Below are 12,397 nucleotides of genomic sequence, written 5' to 3'. Positions count from 1 at the left end.
GCATGTTTTCTGAAGATGTGTATACTACAGACAGAATAACTACCATACTGTAAGAGGACAGCGGCAGGCAGATTTTATGTGAAAATTGTATTAGTAATTATGACTTTAACCTATTTGTGACCTGTGTCCTCATCCAGACAGCTGACCCATCCCTGTAAGAAAGATAAAGAAAAGCTGATCTTTGCTGTACTGTTAGGACTTTGCTGACACAGAGTAAGGACGAGATTCACTGTATTTTTTTTAAACTGTGTTACAGGCGGCAAAGTAAAATATCCTTTTCAAAAGTTCAGACAAGATTCTGTTCAATTCTTGTTCATTAACTTGAGTGTCTAAAACAAGATGTGTGTTCATTCATTCATTGGCCAAAGTGACATTAGCCTTTTTCCTCTGGATGCCGGGTTAAATCATGTGATCGGGTAGTCTGAGCAGAGTTCATTTGAGCCACTTTATTCACGCTGATTTCCCACTAAAGCAAGATGAGCTATAGTGGAGTCCAACAGAGAAATCAGTGTCATACCGAGTACCTCACCTCCCCTTTCTGTGGGACAGTAGCTGATACATGAACTTGATCCGATGTCTCGATCTGTAACAGATAGTTCAATACTGGCCATTGTTATGCCTGGTTTACTATTAATGTGGAATTATAAGCTAATAATTCTTGTACAGCTCTCTATGTGACCATGTATACACACATTTGGAACCTGTTCACAATATACGAAATGATGCAGCTGTCTCTTCTGAAGCCTAATGCATTCTGGCATTAAAACCACTCTTCCTAAGAGAGTTTTTTATTTTCTTAAAATGTTTCAATCATTCTTCCACGCAACTGAGATACTGCTTTCAAGTAAGCACGTCTCTATTAACAGGGTAAAACAAAATATCCTCAAACAGGAAAGGCTATTTAATGTATCTAAAAGCATAAAACACAAATCAAAGCATAATGTCACAAAACAGGGGCCACTAGCCATTTCTGTTACTGACATGCCCTGTATCAGCTATTTCAAATTCCTCTTGGTTTTAGATTTGAGGCTGGATTTACAAAGGAGCTTTACAAAGAAACACTAATCATTAACCACACTGGTGCCCAGATCTGTGGTCTCTTAAATTTCTGTCAAGAGTCACACACGAAAGAGTCACACTGCTACAAGGTCCACCAGGATTTTCATACTGTTCCCTACGCTGTTTGTGAAAGCATACCTACCACATCATACGGATCTGGGGTAAGGCCTGAGACAAAGCAACTGGGAGACCTGGCTGCATGTACACCTAAGTCCCATTTTAAACAAACGCCTGGCGGTTGGAACACTTGGCTAAAAGAAAACCTGTTTTCAAGTCTTCTGTCTTACTGGAAACATGGCCACTAACTACAGTTTGTCAATATCAAACAAGAGTGTCATAACCATCAGATTTGAAGCAGTTTCAGTTTACGGAAAAAACAAAAAAAATTAAAGTAACCCCCAGAGATTTGACCCCACAGCCAGATGATTACTGACCAGACATGTAAGAGCTTGGGGGATTAAGCATCTATTGAAATCAACAGTTCATTCAAGAAACAATTTTGCTTTTCAAATGGCATATTAAAAATGACCTTTCTAGGTTCAACAACTTTGACGATGAGGGCATGTTTCATGGAGTCATGGACTCAGAACAGAATTAAACCAGTGAAGAGTTTAAAAACAGAGGTTTCCTCCTTTCCAGGACAAATGACAACTGGGAGGCAGGTCACGCGGTCATTCCACCGCTGTGCATTTCCTCCTGGAAAAAAAAGGGCATAACTGGACAAGGTGCCTCAGTCTAAGCGAGCTCTCCTCTAGACCATATAGGAACACCGTCATCAGGGCTCCTCATCATTTTCTACTTTGCCCGGGCAGCTCACCACCGAGGCTGCTGAATCTTTCTCTTCCTGTCAAGCCTAAATCACCCCTTTCATCAGATCTGCACTTGCGATTTGCATTGGGGAAAATCAGGTCTAGTTACTAATTTTATATACATACATACATATTATATATATATATACATACACATATATAATATATAAATCATATAACTAACAAGTTATATGTTGCGATTTCCAAATTTGATAGGGCTTCAGCCTTCTAGGCAAGGGATGCAAAGCCTGAGATGAACTGCTGAGGAAAAAAAACACCACCTAGTTACATGAAAGAAAAACGCTCCCCTCTCCTTCCAGTATTTTGCAACTTGGCAGACTTTTCCCAAACACACCAGTTCAGATATTTAAGTGGCCAAATTACCGTACTTTTGTTCTTAAGTGATTTTTTTTTTATTACGCTTCAGTCTGATTTGTTTTTCTATCTAAAATCTCTGCAGTATTTGTTATTGTGTTCTAAGAGTGAACTTTTATCACGCCAACATGAAGTGCTTTTGTACACTTTAGATGTACTTTTTCAACAAATATGTGGGCAAAATCTTTCCTCTTAAGAAACTTATTCCCGGTACCGCTGTGAAAAGTCTTTCCTCTAAAAAAAAAAAAAATAATAACAAAACAAACCCAACAAAAAACCAAAAAGACCAGAACAAAACAAAGCCATCAGAGGCTTTGGCAAACTACCTACATCCTCCTGGCTAAACAGGTTTCCCCACTAGGACTAGTATTATTTCACACTTCAGCGTGAGGCCCACGTTTAAGTCAGCACAGTCACTGAACTGCTGCTGCTTCCAGTGAGAAGTCAGGCGTGCTCCGGAGGCAACAGAGGGAAGCCTGTGTTATTGCTGCTTAATCTGTTGCTAAAAATCGGACACTTCACTTCCAGTATCTTCAAGAAACACTTGTCGCACATTCAGCCTCTGTCCACAACTTTGGTCAGACCACAGGCACTGCCCACTCCCATCAGCGGACTTTGGACCAAATTGGATCTCAGCTTCTCTCCAAATCTCTTGCTTCCCTCCATACATCCAGCTCCTCATTTAAGGACTGCACTGCCACGGAGCGTATCAGTGTTTAGCTCAGGAGTCCCAAGCCAGTGAGGACTGGGAACAAGGAGGAAATAAACAGCTCAGCCATTCAGGGGGTCAATTCACCGCTTTCTGTACAGCACCTCTTAGACAGACAGTGTTTCAAAACTGCGAAGAGCATCACACAGAGCAGTCAGCATCTCCTGGCAAGGGAATATGGGAAACAAGCAAAACTGACACCACCACAGAGGGACGTGTCTCACTCCCAGCAGTCTCTACTGACCATTTTGTATAGAAAGGATATTTTTTGTGTATTGCGTATTTCATAATCGCTAAGGATATCCCCTAGAAGTCTGGTACAATAACATCTAAGAGTTTCGCAGAAGTGTTTGAATACTCATGACTGAGTAACTCTCCTCCTGTTCTCTTAGAGGCAATTTATTTTTAATTGTATCTAATATGCTCTAATAAAGAGAATAAGTAGTCTCAGGAACAGCACTTAAAAATAGCTAAATGCCATTTATAAAAGTCCACTCAAGAACTTGCATAATTTGATTTTATTTCATGTATCCACACAGTCTTAATTTCCCCATTCTGCCTTTCATAGTCTTATCCCTACTCCCATTCACTACATATTTATATAAGCTGCAAACTAAGAGCCATGGCCAATCATTTCAAGAATTAATTTATCCTGTAAAAATCTATTTAGCTATTACTGCAATTACTGATGAAAAAAGACTATTTTTGAGAAGTATTCATCAGCAAAGGTAACTGGGGTTTAGGTCTTAAACATACAGAAAACTGCTCTCAGCATTAAGACTAACAGAAAAAAGTTCTAAACAGCCAAAATTTCCTTCATGTTAACAATGGAGCAAATGTCGAGGTTTTCCTGCCCTAATACACCACTAATCAGAGTCTCAGGTTTTGAATCTCCACAGATGGAGACATGGGTATGGACCAGTCCAAATTGTTGCCCACTTTGGTCCTAGGATGCATTCTTCTTAAAGTTTACTGCATCTACTCATATTTACATTTAATACACTGCACGTACTGTGTCTTAAAGTCTGCTTTGTTGGGGAAAGGGAAGAAAGTGGAATGTTGGGAGAAGATGACATGGAGAAGGGGGCAAAGTCAGAAAGAAGAGCCGGGGGAATAAAGATGGAAAGATTCTACCTACCTGAACTGGACTGAACTCATTAGGGTAAGAATATGCATCTAAAGGCCTATACTGCAGGAATAGTAAAACAGTTAATAAGCAACATGAGGTCCTTCACCTCCCTTCTCATGAGAAACTCTAAGAACTTACACAAGCAAAGTCATTGCTTTATAAACACAGTAATTAGCCCTCAGGAGATAGGAGACCTGAGACACATGGAAGTGAAATACTTCCGTGATTCCTCCTAATATCTACTTTGAAATTCATAACATTTATGAAGAGACCAAAAGCTGTTTGAAAAAGGAAACTGCAGGCATATCCACAAGCATTAAACTGTTTTTATAGCCTCACCTATTTCAGCATATGTTCATTATGTGACCATGAATACGCTTTCAAGGTTAGCCTTAATGAGGCACAAATTTACAGAGTACAGGAATACCAACTTAATGTAGCACATCTACTTACTGACGGAAAGCAGCAAGTCAAGGGACCGCGTAGTCATCCCCCCATAATTGCAAATAGCTGTGATCCTAAACATAAGGACGTACACTGGCAAAACTTCAGCTGATCATTTGCCAGCAATGAGTGTTGAACACAGTCTGTAATAAATGGCAACTGTGATCGTGACAATCACTCGTATCTCATGGACTGCTCACCTCCTTTATCTTCACCAGTATTATAGGAAATGTCAAAAACAATATTCTTTACAGCTGTTACCCGTTTTGCAGCCTGAAACACATACACTAACACTTGGAGAGCTTTCAAGGAACTCACTTCCCAACATTCAATTTTCTCTATCAGATTGCCCTAAATAAATCTAGTTTCATATCGCATCTCCTCGCAGAAGTACTTTGCTGTCATTTCATCCTGCTCATGTACTTAACTGAGCAGCTGAAGACTTCATCTTCTTATGACATACAGAAGCCCTTACTGTTGTGTGTCCTTGCAATGATTGAGTATTAAAGTAGTAGATCATAATAATACCCAATCAGTTGGCTTAATGAGGTAGGAAGTACGTTATTAAAGATGAGGAAAGGTATTTTTAGATGATTGCTTACACCATTTTTAAATTTATCTATCGCAGTGAATATTTTCCTTCGAAAATTACCAGAAGCGATTAGCAGCCTTGGAAAGAATTAACTATTGCTTGCGCCAGGCTATGTCAGATGAAATAATGTTTGATTATATAAAATCATACCTTATTTCAACAATTTTATTTTTTAATCATTCCTCACAGGCTTTGATTTTCAAAAGCACAGTCTATGATGAGATTCCACTAAAAGTCAAACATTTTTCTAGCTCCCCGTGAAAGGTCTGGTAACCACACCAGCCTAACCACACGCAGATAACAGTGTGGCTTACAGAAATGCAGGGTGGCACAAGCTACTCTCTCTAAATTCTGGAAGGGAATTTTGTTATGAATCCTATATATTGACTTTATAGAAAAGACAATTAAATATTTACCGCAAAGAGGGAAAAAAAGAGCAATTTAGAAGGATCAGTCTAGTATTTTACCACACTATGACTATATTGGCTATGAAAACGCAAAAGGGATGAACAACTCTCCTGATTCAAAGCCACATGATGCAGGCTGATACAGCTGCAGGGTGCTACAGGAACCTGTTTTGAGTTTCTCTTGTCCAGAACAGGAAAAATTCACATATATATTTTAAATACACTTCTTTATTTTTATCTTCACTTGCCTAAATCTTCTCTACAAGGTTGTGTATTGTGTCTATACAATGTGTTCTATATGTTTGGGTTTTTTTTTAAAGGAACTATACATTTGCCAAAAATACCAGTTCTGAAAAGCACTGAAAATTACACTGAAAAAAAAAAATGAATAGAATTTAGGAATGAAGTACATTTGTCCGCATTTTAATTATTTTTTTTTAAGAAAAGCTAGAGGTTAACTTTTCAGAGAGTTATTTATCTGAAACACTGAATATTCTGAGAAGATTCAAGCTTGTACTTCCCTCCTAATTCTCACAGTTTAGCTCCTAAACCAGAGAAGATGCATAAGTGCAGACCAAGCATTTATCAGAGACCTTGCTTTTTTCCCCAAACCAGATAGCTGGCTTCTCCTCCCAGCTGAGTCTCTGAAGGAAGAGGTTCATCAGGTATGACTTTTTAAGCTGTACCTGCAGCTCCAGCCAATCTTAACGAGAATAGTCCATTGCTTTTATGTCCTTTCCTTCTTCTATACGGTTATTCCCTTCATGTTTTTTCTCTCTTCCTAGTAGACAAAAGGAAAAAGAATGCTTCTCTCTTTCCATCTTACAGGAAAGAGTCATCTTTATTGTCTCCAGCCATAGCCTTTTCTGTAATATTGCCCACAGACTGAAGATTTTCAAGCAAAATTGCCTGAATCTAGACTTCAGCGACTACCACTGCATAATACCACACTGCATCATGCATTTCCACTCAGATCATAATTATTTTAGGCAACGTATACAAGCGGGTAACATTTCTGCAGAGTCTGCAGTGTTTACATAGCAGAATTCATTCCTGTTTACTTCATTGAATCATTGTTGAATTTGAGGATGCCTTTCATAAACAATTATTCTGCTCTAGTAGTAACAAGTAACACATTTGCTTTACAGACACCTCAGTGAAGCACTCCTGTCAACATGAGTTGTCTGTCATGTGCTTTAAAATGTTTTGAAAAAAATATGGTATGCCATCTGGCTCCCAAACGCTCATTAAATCCATTGGAATATGAGCGTTTAAGGAAGCTAGCATCACATGATGCCCACCACTTGAAAAAAAAAAAGAATGAATGTATTTATAGATGATACAAACAAGAAAAAAAGGAAGTGCTTAAATTTTGCTTATAATTTAATTTCCTATAACTAAGAACGTGCCAGCCATTTCAGAGAATAAAGACAGATGACAGCTCCTATTCCCAGGAGTTTATGGGCGAAGTTTATTTTCTGAGTGGCATGAAGAAGGGGAAAAAACCTAGCAAGGGAATGAGATGCTAAAGCAATAGACTATATAGTTTTCTCAGAGGAAGGATGTCCTTACGGACTGAGATTCAGAGGGCATGCTTCAAGTTTCTTTTAAGACTTGCCAAGTCACTTAGTTTTTCCCCTCTGAATGTCAGTTCTCCCATCTTTAATTGGGGCTAATGGTTGTCAGCTTCCCGAATTGACACAGCCCTTGGGAAAGATCTCCTACTCTATTGTTACTCTCTTTTTCTGGGGAAGCACTTTTAGGCCTTACTGTAGAAAGAGGACTGCACCTGAAAAAAAAAATTAATTACCAGATGAAGGCCTTAAACTCCATTTAGAAAGGCAGTGTCTTTTCTTAGGACAGTTGCTCAATTAATTTTTCATGGAAAATTTAAAAATAAATCAATTAGGGAAGGTTGGGGGAGGTTTTTTTTTAAAAAAGTGCTTAATTTAAAAGACACCAACAGACAGGTTTGACAATAACTGTATTTCCCGTAATTTTTCAAATAAGATTTATCCTATTTACTAAAATGTGCCAGATTTCCATTTTCTGGAAGAAGCAAATGCTTAACAAAAACAGAGGGGGTATTTTTGTGGTAAGGTATATTTAGATTCAAAAGCTGTTAAATATATGTAAATAAAAGATCTTATATGTTAAGCAATTCTACTTATGACACATTGGTCCATTGCCTGATGACTGTGACGCAAGAGAAAAGAACAAGCTGCAGTCCTGCAGAAAATAGCCCAGGGAATAAAAGGGAGAACAACAGATAACCAAATGGGGTAAGAAGGAGAAAAACAGTAGGCCCTCATCCAGTAGACAGCAGGACACCACCTCCTGAATAACATGTGGGCTAACGGTGGGTAAATTTTCCTCCATTATAAGAACCGGGTAATGTCGTGCCGACTGACCTTATCCAGCCTCTCTGCATTTTCTCAACTCAATGCAGAGCTATTTTTAGCAGCAGAACTCTGCAAAATGTTTTATAACCCATTTTGGCCGTAATGCTGCATCCAGTTGCAACATGCTTCACAGCTTTTAACTAATCTAGGCTTGCTATTTTGTTAAGCATTTGAGGGGAAAAAAAAAAAAAGACACTGCAAAAATAAATAAGGCACTGAACTCCACTATTTGACTCTAAATGGAAGCTTTTTGCTCTAAGACTTCTGTACCTGCCACACTCGGAAATGATGATGGCGAAGACTATCCGTCTTCTGTCCATTGAAGGGTGGAGGGAGGAGGCTGTAAACAAATCCACTTGCTGCCACGCTCTTGTGTTTTGCCATCTGGAACTTTACAACACAGCAGGAGGTTTCAAAACAAGATTCTTGTAAGTTAATAAATCTGTTGTGCTGACAAGAGGGTCATTCTGTTTTTGATAAGACAGACTGCTCCCTGAGGGATGAGAAAACCCATGTATGTGGAATTAGTGTGCACTGGCTGCACTGGCAAATTTATAGGAACGTGAGACAAGCCATCGCTGGGCTGCAGTTTCTAACGAGCCTCCCTTGGCACGTGCAGGGCAGCCATGCAGAGATTCACTTGATGATAAAATGGATATGCTATAAAGGGCAGGATGCAGTAGGTATTCCACTCACGGTAACTCAAAAAGCAGCACACGTTTGAAGATCTTTATACCAGCTGAGAAATCACAGCTGTCACTAATACTAACCATTTCTGTGTATTTTATTAGCCTAGAAAGTAAATTAGTAGTTCATTTCTTCTGTCAAAAGGAAAAAACATACTGGACAGTATGCTACCTAATGGTATCAGCATTCCAAGTATTTCCAAACTTATGAGAATTTACACTTGTGTGTAAATGAAAAATGCAAAACAAAGCCCAGTTCTACCATCTGACTAAGGCTCTCTCACGACAACATTGCTGTTTGCACCTCTCATGCCTCTAAATGTAATTGTTTTGTAAGTAAGAATTTTCTGGGTTTATTTGTAACGTATATATGCATTATGCAAAGTATAAACAAGTTGATAGAAGAATTTCTAGGTAAAACAAAGCTACCATCAGCCTGGATCACAGCTCCATCTATAGCTTTGTTTTCTATAATAAAATCCATTTACTCTGGTACAGCATGTTTCAGTTCTTTCAGAAGAACACCCACATTAACACATAAATAGCAACTACAGCCATACAAATACTAATGGCCTAGCATTCATCCATGCATCTTCCTTTGGAGGGCAAAGCGTTGCAATGCTACAGGTCTTAATTTCTTTTTACAGCATCATTTGAAAGGCACATCTTTTTTGCAGATATTAACAAACACAGATTACACGTTTGCCTTAATTTTCCCAACTTCACCACATCCTGTCACCATAAATCTTTAATAGTGTGCAGCCATTCAATTCCTAAGCACAGTAATTTTGTCAGATTATTGCAGCCCTTCCTGCAGCTGATATTTAGAATTGGTACCGTTACCAGCCCCAGAATTAGTGCTCTCCCTCATTGATACACTTCAGTTCTATTTTCCCTGCAAAGCGAGGAATCGGAATTATCTCTTTCCTTTCCCCAAAATGAATGCTTTATTTTTTAAAAAGAGCAAAGAAAGAAAGAAAAGCACATGCACTAGTGTCACACCCTCCAACCCTTTGGACATATCACCCTGAAGTAAAGAGCTTCCCACATCTGTTTTAGAAAAAGATCTCCCTCTCCCACATCCCACTTTTGAACGTTCATTGCTCCGATTGTCATCAGAGATACCATTCAACTTACTTTTCCTTCACGGCTTGGGTACGTACTTCCCCCAGCTACCACAGATGTTTGGTGGTTTTTCCTGCCACCAAACCCAAATCTATGCACCTATTCTGCAGATGTCTGATCCGATGTCTAGCTTACACCTAGCATTTTATTTCCTTTCCTCAAAGAGAAAACATTTGCTCTCCTCATTTCTAACTCTGCACGTATAAATTTCTCAGCCTAGACTTCAGCAGTTTTCCAGCAGTAGCGAGAGGAGACTCCACACAACTAATGCTGGCCATGCATAAGCAGATCAAATTTTTCATCAGCATTGCCAGGATTTCTTGGAAGAAGTCTCGATCCATGTCCTGAGCTGCCCGATTACAGCAACTGAAGGCCTTTGCTCTGTACTTGCTTTCACGGGAGATGTGCGCTGCTCCCCAGTGTCAGTGTCAGCAGGCTTGTTTAAAACATCCAGTTGGTGAAGTCTCTGGGATTATTTGCTTAAGCATGGGCCAAGGCCTAACTGCAGTCCCCGATTCAGCAAAACTCACAAGCACCTGAAACCCCCACTGGGGTCAGTACAGCTGCAGTGCACACACCAAAGGACTATACCAAACCCCAGCCATGGTGACTAATGCGCAACGTGGGAGGAAGGGAGAGAGAGTATTCTAGGCCAATTCAGCGAACCATGACCATTAAATCTCAAACTAGAAAACAGAAAATGCTACTCGAGCTCTCCAAAGTGCTGCACTTTCCCGTCATATCTAAGTGTTACAGCACCCAAGAAATCAATTTCACGTTTGAAATGTCAATTTAATTTATTTTTGCTGGATTAGAAAAGTATAAATAACTTCTATTTATAAGTAATATTGCTTTTTTTTCCCCTAGAACCACACTACTTTATTCACGGGATGGTCCGGAGGGAAAAAACCCTATGATTCAGCAAAACACCTCATTGCACATTTAACTTTAAGACCACATTTAAATCCATTCCTCTTCTGTAAAGTGCTTAACAACATTTTTTTTGTTCACTTTTTTGCTCAGTAAGAATCCAATGCACTTAATCCTTTATGAAATGAAGGCCTAGGAGGTTAAGTGGTGCATGTGAGAAAGACAGAAGGAGGTGGTTGGGCATAACATCAGGCTACATTATAATTAGCCACTAGACATCCTAGTTCTAGCTATAAAAAAGTAATTTAAAGTTATAATCAAGACATTATATTCATGCCTTAGGGACCTCTTTTATATTTGGAATCGCTATTTTGGCATCTAATATCTCTTCCAAAAGCATTTTATTGTGTTACTAAATATAGCAGGAAGATAACATAAGCCAGCTAGAAGCTATTGTAGCTTTGTCAATAGGGCTTTTAGTTATAAGAACATGGGCTTTCAATTTGTGTTTTTTCCACTGCCAAATACACTGACAGCTTTAAGAAAAAAACAAAAGTTGACTAGAATCTAGTATTTACCCTTGAAAAAATTGTTACTTTGTTAAAAAACATTGCTTTTGATGGGATTGTAGAAGAGAAATCATGCAGACGGATACACATAGACAGATCTTCAGACACACAGAAACAACCAGAAAGAGTTCCAGCCTCTGCTAGCATTCTCTGATTATCACCAGATAGCATTATCAAGATGATGAAGTCCAAAAAGCTCAAAAGTACAGGTTTGATAACTTTTCTCCAAACCAGCTCTTGTACTTGTAGAAGCTACTTCTCACACAGGTGGATTTAGTCATTACTCAATAAAACCAGGGCTGTAGACTAATGAAATCACAGCTGCACGACTATGTTCTATTACTGTCAGCTCTGAGAGTGTGATACTTCACAGTCAAAACCAAACCTGTTACACAGATTGGCAAAAGTACTAAGAGAGCAGATGGGAAGATTCGCACATCATCTCGTTCATCAGTAACACGCTTACGCAGAGTCCACACAACAAAGGTTTGCCAACATAAATACATTACAGCGCAAAAACAGACGCATCCTACTGACTGATCTTTTCCCACCAGCATGACCTCGGAAGAAGCGCAACTGCTGTGGGAGCAGACAGCTTGCACAGCTTGGTTTATCTGTCCGAGGCTGTTGTGCAGCTCCGACAGCAGTTCCTGCCATCAGCCTGCACTGTGCTCGCACTTACAGACGTGTAACGAGCCAAGTTCTGATGTGGTCCTCATCTGCCAGACATCCAAACGCTTGGTTACATCCAGTAACAAACCTCAGCAACCTACTGTGGGAGAGGAGCATTAGCGTCATTTGCTAAGGGATAGCTTAGTGTCAAAAAAAGAAATAGCTGTGGTCAGACCAGACAATGTTTCACTGATCTCTTTAATTACAGGGCTGTTTCTCCTCCCACCCGTTCCCCACTGGCACGTTCACTGCTGACACGTCAATCTCTCCTGAGAGAACTGCAGCAACTTTCCCAGACTCAGAAGCTGATGTTCAAGCCTGGCTGATCCTGTGCTGTCGAGAACAGCTGGGAAATGTTCCACCACAGCATTTTATATTTTAGTATTTAATTTTTCTGGGATAATCTCACTGTTCACTAAGACTACCAAATCAGAGAAACCAATTTACAAGAGCACTCTTGTGTTTTGCAGTTATGGCCAAATTTTATCTGCATTTGACACCAGGTTAATGTGGATTTCGTTATGAAGGAGGTAAGGAAAGGAACAAATG

Source organism: Rissa tridactyla, chromosome 5 (assembly GCF_028500815.1).
Source record: "Rissa tridactyla isolate bRisTri1 chromosome 5, bRisTri1.patW.cur.20221130, whole genome shotgun sequence".
Classification (NCBI taxonomy): domain Eukaryota; kingdom Metazoa; phylum Chordata; class Aves; order Charadriiformes; family Laridae; genus Rissa; species Rissa tridactyla.
The sequence above is the reverse complement of the archived record's forward strand: the minus strand, read 5'-3'. Positions refer to the sequence as shown.